Source organism: Copadichromis virginalis, linkage group LG19 (assembly GCF_057382275.1).
Source record: "Copadichromis virginalis isolate Kocher_CV1m ecotype Utaka linkage group LG19, C_Virginalis_male_GT1.1, whole genome shotgun sequence".
NCBI classification, from domain to species: Eukaryota; Metazoa; Chordata; class Actinopteri; order Cichliformes; family Cichlidae; genus Copadichromis; species Copadichromis virginalis.
Genome location: NC_140636.1, coordinates 32,319,741 through 32,329,017, shown reverse-complemented (window position 1 = coordinate 32,329,017; position 9,277 = coordinate 32,319,741).

Below are 9,277 nucleotides of genomic sequence, written 5' to 3'. Positions count from 1 at the left end.
GATCCTCGGAGATGTGGACTCCCAGGAACTTGAAGCTGCTCACACGCTCCACAGCCGTCCCCTTAATGTGGATGGGTGGATGTGGGTCAGCATTCCTCCTGTAGTCCACGATGAGCTCCTTGGTCTTCTCGGTGTTAAGCAGCAGGTTGTTTCTGTCGCACCACTCAGCCAGACGATCCACCTCCTCCCTGTAGGCGGCCTCATCGTTGTCACTGATGAGGCCAATCACCGTGGTGTCATCTGCAAACTTAATGATGGTGTTGGAACCACCAGCAGGTCTGCAGTCGTGGGTGAAGAGGGAGTAGAGGAAAGGGCTCATCACACAGCCTTGTGGTACACCGGTGTTCATTGTGATGGTAGATGAGCAGCGGTTATCCAGCCGGACATGTTGGGGGCGGTTGGTCAGGAAGTCCAGTAACCATTTGCAGATGAGGGAACTGATACCCAGGTCTGTCAGTTTCCTGATGAGTTGTGAGGGGTGGATTGTATTGAATGCTGAACTGAAGTCTATAAACAGCATTCTGGCGTAGGTGTTGTTGTTGTCCAGGTGTGAGAGGACAGAGTGCATTGCGATGGAGACTGCATCCTCTGTGCTCCTGTTCCGGCGGTATGCGAATTGGTGGGGGTCCAGGGTGGGGGGGAGACAGGATTTGAAGTGTGCTAGGACCAGTCGCTCTAAGCACTTAGTGATGATGGGGGTGAGTGCTACTGGGCGGTAATCATTGAGGCAAGATGGGTTGGAGTTTTTGGGTATCGGGACGATGGAGGTGGATTTGAAGCAGGCCGGTACCACAGCGTGGGCCAAGGACAGATTGAATATGTCTGTGAGCACTCCTGCAAGCTCCCCAGAACACGCTCTGAGAACACGCCCGGGGATGCCATCAGGGCCTGCAGCCTTGTGGACATTGATCCTGCTCAGCACCGCTCCTACATCGGTGGGGGAGAGAGTCATAGGTTGGTGGTCTGGCGTCATGTCTGCTTTGGTTGTGGTTGTGGGGTTCCCTCGCTCAAAACGAGCATAAAAGTTGTTGAGCTCGTTGAGGAAGGAGACATCAGAGGATGCGGGGGAGGGTTTGGTGGTCCTGTAGTCTGTGATGGTCTGGAGTCCTTGCCACATGCGTCGGGGGTTGGAGTTGGAGAAGTGTTCTTCTACCTTCTTTTTGTAATGGTGTTTGGCTTTTTTGATGCCCTTCTTTGGATTAGCCCTGGCTGTACTGTAGGCGTGTGCATCTCCTGACCTAAAGGCAGTGTTGCGGGCCTTCAGGAGGAGACGAACATCCCGGTTCATCCAAGGCTTCTGGTTGGGGTACATGGTGATCCGTTTCTGGGTGGTGACACTGTCTGTGGTTTTGGAGATGTAATCCAGTACAGATGAGGCGTACTGGTCCAGGTCTGTGTGGGTGAACATATTCCAGTCTGTGTTTTTAAATCTGTCCTGGAGCACTGCGTCTGTCCCCTCTGGCCACACTTTAATTGTCCTCACAGCAGGTTTCACACGTTGGATGAGTGGTGAATACCGAGGTGTGAGGAACAGGGAGAGATGGTCCGATTGTCCAATGTGGGGGAGGGGTGTGGCTTTGTAGGCTCCAGCCAGGTTGGAATACACATGGTCTAAAGTCTTGTCTCCTCTGGTGTGGCAGGAGACATGTTGGTGGAATCTGGGGAGGACTGTCTTTAAGTTGGTGTGGTTGAAGTCGCCAGCAACAATAAAAGCAGCCTCGGGGTGTTTATTCTGGTGTTTGTTAATGGCTGCAGAAAGTTACAATATAGCATGTCCTGACTGCGGGGTTTTGGAAACAAATTAAAACGTACAGCTCTGCTATCACTTCCAACATAAATGAAGACAGAAAACTAAACAGCAGTGACGTTTGTAGGGTTACTGAAGTTGGGCTAGCTGGTATATAATGATGTGCTACGTGACCGCTAGCGACACAGCCATGTTAGCATAATATAAACAAGCTAACTTTTTTTCCACTCGATAAAAGTTAACGTGAGTGTTCTCGGTGGTCAGGAACAAATGTAATCGCATGACAGGATGCTGTAAAAGGACCAAACTTCAGCCAGGAGAACAACTGAGATAATCCATCCACAATACGAGGTTAGTCATTCATATACTGCTGCATGGGCTGGGCTGTAGTTACATCCTAAGGTTTTAAAAACTGAGCTTAAATAAATGATTAGCGGTAATAAAAGCCGAGGGAGGTCAACGGGGATCACTGACTGTTTTAGGAGCTTTTTGAGATTAAATAGAAGAAAATACAAAACATTAAACATGTTAACAACACAAAAGCCATATTAAACGCAGACTACTTTAGGCCCGGAAGTAGGATTCGTCACGTCATCACTTAACAATCAGATAGATTTCTTCTGAGCCAACAGGGTAAGCAGTTTGAGCAGGAGCACTCAACCCCTCAGGTCATCTCTTATTCACCCTAATGGCATTCGTGCTATTATTGCAGCAGCAAAATTCAGAAAATCCAGGTTTTTCTATGTGTTACTATAGAGCTTCGAAGTCTATGTGCACATTTAACCAAAACTACACGTTTAACAGATGCACTGGGCTGAGTGTTGTGCTTCTTGTTAGACTCCTAAAAATAATTTATTAATTAATTTATTTTTTTAAGAACCTAAAGTGTCAATTCTCATCAAATCAATTCTTCCCGTGTAGCAGCAGATGGCCTCTTAAGTAATTAATCGTGCTCCAATTCCTCCTATTGTCTTTTCTGCTACTTGAATACTGTAAAGTGATCGTCTGGTTCCAAAATGCTAAAAAATAAATGGTCAATCAGTTAATTGTTGCACTGTCCTTATTAGTTAACTTTTGTGCTTTATCTTTTTATTATAGATTGGACAGGCAAACGCAGGCAACCTCTTTCATCCATCAAGTGTTTGGCGGGTACCTAAGATCCAGAGGTAAGTCACTGTTTTTTAAGGTTTGATTTATTTTTCTTTTATTTGTCTTTTTATGTCTTACAGCTTGTGTGATACTCATAGCACTGATTTCTGTTTCTGTTAAACGTTTAAACTGCAAAGCTGTCTCAGATACATTTGACCCTTTTCTGGATATCACTCTGGAAATTAAGGTAATTGGACAACATTCAAAGTGACGTTGCTACTATGTATTCTCTGCATTATGGAGTGTGAGGTTTTTCCTCTCTCTCTCTGTTCATATAGACTGCTCCAAATGTCTCCAAAGCTCTGAAGCAGTTTGTCAAGCCAGAACAGCTGGATGGCGAAAATGCTTACAAATGCACCAAGTAAGTCAAAGAGATGCCAAACCATGATGAATGTTTGTTTCCTTCAGGTGCAAAAAAATGGTAACGGCCTCAAAAAGATTCACAATCCATCGCAGCGCCAATGTGCTCACCCTCTCACTCAAACGCTTTGCAGACTTCAGTGGAGGCAAAATCACAAAGTCAAATGGCCAATAGTGTCTGCTTAAGTCATAAAGATACATGACAGATGCTTTGTTTTATTATAAAACAGGATATTTGCATGTAATGTTTGAAATTCTTTGTGTGGTGGTCATCAGGATGTGAAGTATTTGGAGCATCTGGATCTGCGGCCCTTCATTCACACCCCAATTGTACTTGATAACAAACTGTAAGACCCCCAAAGAAGCATGGGAGATGCTAAAAGCACAGTTTGAAAGAGATACTGTTGCTAACAAGCTATTTCTGAAGAAGTACTTCCGGTGTGAAATGAAGGAAGGAGAACATCTCAATGATCATTTAAAGAGGATGATCAGCTAGGGGCAATAGGTTCTGTAATTGAAGAGGAAGATCAAATTGTCACTAGGGCTGGGCAAAACGATTATTTTCCTAATCGGTGAATCTAGCGATTAATTTTTCGATGCATCGATTAATCTAACGATTCATTTTTCAATCCGATTCGATTTCGATTCGATTCGATTAACGATTTTTTCCCCATTATTTGACTTGTATAGCAATTTCACATTTATTAATTTATGTATATAAGTGAAAAACACAAATCTATTCATTTGAAGACCTTTTAATAAAAAATTAAAAAATTGCAAAATAAAGTTGTAGAGGTCGTACAATCAATACAATAGAGATAGCATTTAACAAGAAATGAAATGTGCAAACATATATAAAATTAAGGAAAAGTTAACAAAACATTTCAAATAAATAGCAACAATGGTGTCTTTAAACAAACAAAATGTAATATTCACTTTGCTTTCTGCCAAAAAGTGCTCTTCCTTCACAAAACAAAATCCACAATAACATTGTACTGCAATCTTCTGTTTTTAACAAAAAATTAAATGTTTTGCAAAACAAATATAACAAAGGAAATCATAGCAAAAAATTAATAATATACAAACAGCAGCAATGGCGTCTTTGAACAAATAATGAAATGACAAGTTTCCCCTAAGTAGGACTCTGTGACCAGACTTGTCCAAGCATCAGTGGTAAGGGAGATTTTGGATGTGGCTTTTTTTAGTTCATTCCTTAGTTTCTCCACTGAAGTTTCATACTTTCTCTCCATCATGCTTGTAAAATGACGCCTAGACGGCAGAGTGTAACCTGGTTGGAAAGTGGTCAGCATTTCTTTGAATCCCTCACCCACAGCAAGTGGTCTCTTGTCTTTTAAAATCATAGCTAAGACGCTCTCAGTAAGTACAGCCACCTCCTGGGGGGTGCATGGTGTACTTCTTCTCTGACAGTAGTCCTCCAGACTTTTCTGTTTATTCCTGAAATCATAAATCACACACAGCACACAGATGAATTCGAATAATTACTAAATAATTATATGGAAAGCATAATATCAAAATAATTTGATAAGGATCTGGTTGAGCTAGATAGATAGATACACACACACTGTTATGCCATGTGCTTTCATAGCATAACAGTAAGAGGTTAATAATAATCCCCAATGTTGAACATATGATATGCAGTAATCATGATGGCTGGAAAAGATAATGTTTAAACAGCCATAGCTGATGGCACCTTTACTGGTGCACTGCTTTCTAGTCATTAGATGGCATAACTTTGACTTATAAGATCAAGCTGGAGAAGCATAATGTATAAAAACAGCGTTCAAATAGGATGAAACACATTAAATTTGACAAATCAAGAGTTCATTGTCATTTTGCTTTTGCAAGCACTTTAACAATGTTGTAACAGTGTCCACGACGGCTACGTTTAGCAGGTGGTGCATTATCCTTGTTAACATTTCTCCTGCGGCCAATTCGCTGTCTCACATTTTTGTCTTTCGCCGATTCTGATAATCAGCCTGCGTGCATTCAGACTCATTTTGCCAGCATGGGCCACAAAAAAAAAACAATAACAACAGCAGCTGCTATATGTTACTGCTCAGCAGCTTAAATGAGTTTTGCATTTACGGAGGTTGGGTGTTTATCTGTGTCTATGAGTGAGTGTACGTCTACGTGGGGGGGGGGGGGGGGGGGGGTCTGGATGAATTAACGGGTAAAAACTAGCGTTAGTAAAAAAGTTGAAAACTTACGGTGGTTTGTCCTTTGCAGAAGCTGCTCCTGGATGCCGTCGTTTGAGGTGCTGGTGCATAGCCGTCGTGCTTTTATGATAGGCCATTTCCACCTCACAAAGCCGGCAAACGACTGAATCACTTCCTTTTCTGTTAAAATATCCCCATACTGTAGAACTGCGTGTTCGGGTGGAGTGATTTAAGTTGACTGCAACTGCCTCACTCATGATTCCGCTACTCGCTGCCGCCATGTCTTTTTTTGAAAGTGACGACGCATCGACGCAGATTTTTTTACGTCGACGTATTTTTTGCCAGCCCTAATTGTCACCCTTCTAGGTAGTTTGCCACCCAGCTATGCAACTGTTGTTACTGCTTTGGAGACAAAGATGGACAGTCTGACACTACAGTTTGTTCAACAAGCCTTGATAAATGAGGAACAAAAGCGAGTGCTTACTGACAACACCACTGTGTCCAGTAGTGTATCAGCGATGTCATCTCAGATGCATAGAAATGAACAGAGTGGATCAAAAACAGTGGGAGCAAACAGCTCCGACTCATGGAGATGTTACAAATATGGGAAGGAAGGACATATCAAGCGTGATTGTCCAAGCATTAAAAAGAAATACAAGGCCCACAAGGCTAAAAGCGTGGTGTATAAGGACAAAGAGGACGCATTTGAGGGAGCTTTTGTTGTAAATGAGTCATGTAAAAGTGATGCACAACAAGAAGAATGGTTAATTGATTCAGGAGTGTCAAAACACATGACATGGAATAAAGAAGCTCTACAGAACTACCAAGAGTTTTCAGAACCACAAACAGTAAAACTCAGTGATGGCAGAGTAGTTGAGGCTTTAGGTCTGGGCAACATAACAATGAAAATGTCATTCAGAGTTAGTAATGGAAAAGATGCCACAATGTATGATGTGCTGTATGTTCCCAAGTTATCAATGAACCTTTTCTCAGTGGGAGCTGCTGCCAAGAAGGGAAACACAGTGAAGTTCAAAAGGACTCATTGCTACATAAGAGGAAAGAATGGAGCTCTCCATAGAATGGGAACACAAAGATCTGACGGCTTGTATCAGCTGGATATTGAGGGAAACTGCACAACCTGTCATGGAGCGTCAACTGCTTCAGTTCCAGCAAGTATGTGGCATCAGCGCCTAGGTCAACATTGAAAACGTATTCTACGCTAGATTCGACACAGCGAACACCATGAGACCGGACAGTGTGCGCACCGCGGATGACGTCAGTGTGCACACTGTGTCTGAGGAGGATGTGCGGAAGTGCTTCAGGAAGGTGAACGCGCGCAAAGCTACTGGTCCGGACGGGATTCCCGGCCGCGTCCTCAAGTCATGCGCGGCTCAGCTGGCTGGAGTGTTCACACACATCTTCAACCTTTCCCTCTCTCTGTCTGTAGTCCCAGCCTGCTTCAAAATGGCCACCATCGTCCCTGTACCCAAATCCTCCACCATCTCCTCATTGAACGACTGGCGACCTGTAGCCCTGACCCCCATCGTGAGCAAATGCTTCGAGAAGCTGGTCAGGGACTTCATCTGCTCTGCACTACCAGACTCACTGGACCCTCTACAGTTCGCATACCGCCACAACAGGTCCACTGATGATGCCATAGCCCTGACACTACATACTGCCCTGTCACACCTGGAGAAGAGAGACACGTATGTGAGGATGCTGTTTGTAGATTACAGCTCAGCATTCAATACCATCGTTCCCTCGAAGCTGGACAGGAAACGGCAGGATCTAGGACTGAGCAGCTCCCTCTGCAGCTGGATCCTTAGCTTCCTGTCTGACAGACGCCAGGTGGTCAGACTGGGCAGCATCACCTCATCCCCCATCACACTGAACACTGGTGCTCCACAGGGGTGTGTACTGAGCCCTCTCCTGTACTCACTCTACACCTAAGACTGCACAGCCACTAACAACTCCAACATCATTGTGAAGTTTGCGGACGACACTACAGTGGTGGGTCTTATCACCAACGGTGATGAGACGGCTTACAGGGAGGAGGTCAGCGCCCTGACCCACTGGTGTCAAGACAACCATCTCACCCTCAACGTCGCAAAGACAAAGGAGTTGATAGTGGACTTCCGGAGGTGCAGAGAAGTACACACCCCCATCACCATCAACGGCGCTGCTGTGGAGAGAGTGAGCAGCTTCCGGTTCCTTGGTGTACATCTGGCTGAGGATCTTACGTGGTCAGTACACACAAACAAAACAGTGAAGAAGGCGCAGCAGCGCCTCTTCTTTCTCAGGAGACTGAAAAGATTCGGCATGAGCCCCCGCATCCTCAGGACCTTCTATCACTGTGCCATTGAGAGCATCCTCACTGGATGCATCACCACCTGGTATGGCAACAGCACCGCCTACAACTGCAAAGCTCTCCAGCGAGTAGTGCGGTGCTCTGAACAGATAATTGGAGGTGAGCTTCCCTCCCTCCAAGACATCTACAGGAAGCGCTGCCTGAGGAAAGCGGGGAGGATCATCAAGGACTCCAGTCACCCCAGCCATAAACTGTTCAGACTGCTTCCATCAGGAAGGAGGTTCTGCAGCATCCGGTGCCGTACCAGCAGACTGAGAGACAGCTTTTTCCACCAGGCCATCAGACTGCTGAACACTTCATAGACACCTCAGCTTCACTACTGGAACTTCAACATTATGCACTACATACTGTATATAAATGCCACTTGTTTTGCACAATATCCAACTACAAACCTCTGTATATTTTATATATTTTATTTTTTATTTTTTTACTATTTAATTTGTAAAAATGTGTATACACACACACGTAGGAAAATATTTAGTATACACATCCAGAAATGCATACACTATTATATATTGTACATATATTTATTAGTTTCAGGTTGGCCATTCTTGTATTTTGCTCGTTTGTGTTGTTGTGTTTGCACATCTCTGTTGCTTGTGGGGCTCGCACACAAGAATTTCACTCGCATGTGCTGTGCCAGTGTGCCTGCACATGTGATGTGACAATAAAAGTGATTTGATTTGATTTGATTTGAAATACTGATGAAACCTGACACTGACATTGAAATAACATTGATTCACTGTTGTTCTGTCATCGTTGATTGTTGATCTATTTATAGTTGACAAGGTGACAACAATCACGTTGAAAAATCATCAATTTATGGTTGAGCGGGAAATTAAAGCTGCTACCACTTGGACTATTCCGCAGCACCCCTATCACATTGGTACGTCCCTCCAGGTAACCATTGTCTTGTACAGTAGAGCGGGACATTAGATTTACTCTCAGCGGAATTGACCGGAGAAGGCATCAGTTCATGCACTGCACTGGCCTGCACCACGATTAGTATAAGGTAAGAATGAATGACTTTTGTTCTAGTCGTTATTTCCATGGTTGCATTTGAATAACAATAAAAAAAAACAAAAACAAACTTGTTAATGTAAAGTTTCGGATAAAATGTGGGAGCCCGAAATTTTGTCTACTTTCATCTTACAATCCGGCAACAAATAAATTGCACTGCAAACAAAGTCTATCAACAAAGAAAACATTTTCGTTTCATACTTTTCCGTTATATTCCCTTACAAAGCTAGCTTTAACGCTTCGAGGGTTCCTTTGTTCTTGCCGTCGCCTCGGCGCTTGACCCAGACTTTCGCTCTGTGGTTGCTTTTTAGCATAGTACTACAAAAAATTGTAAATCTGTGATATATGATTGATAAACGTAAAAGTAACTGTATAAATGTGTTCAATGACTTTGTTACTTTTAATGATTGGAGAGCACCCACTTCGATTCGCACTCAATTCAAACTCTACGCTGCA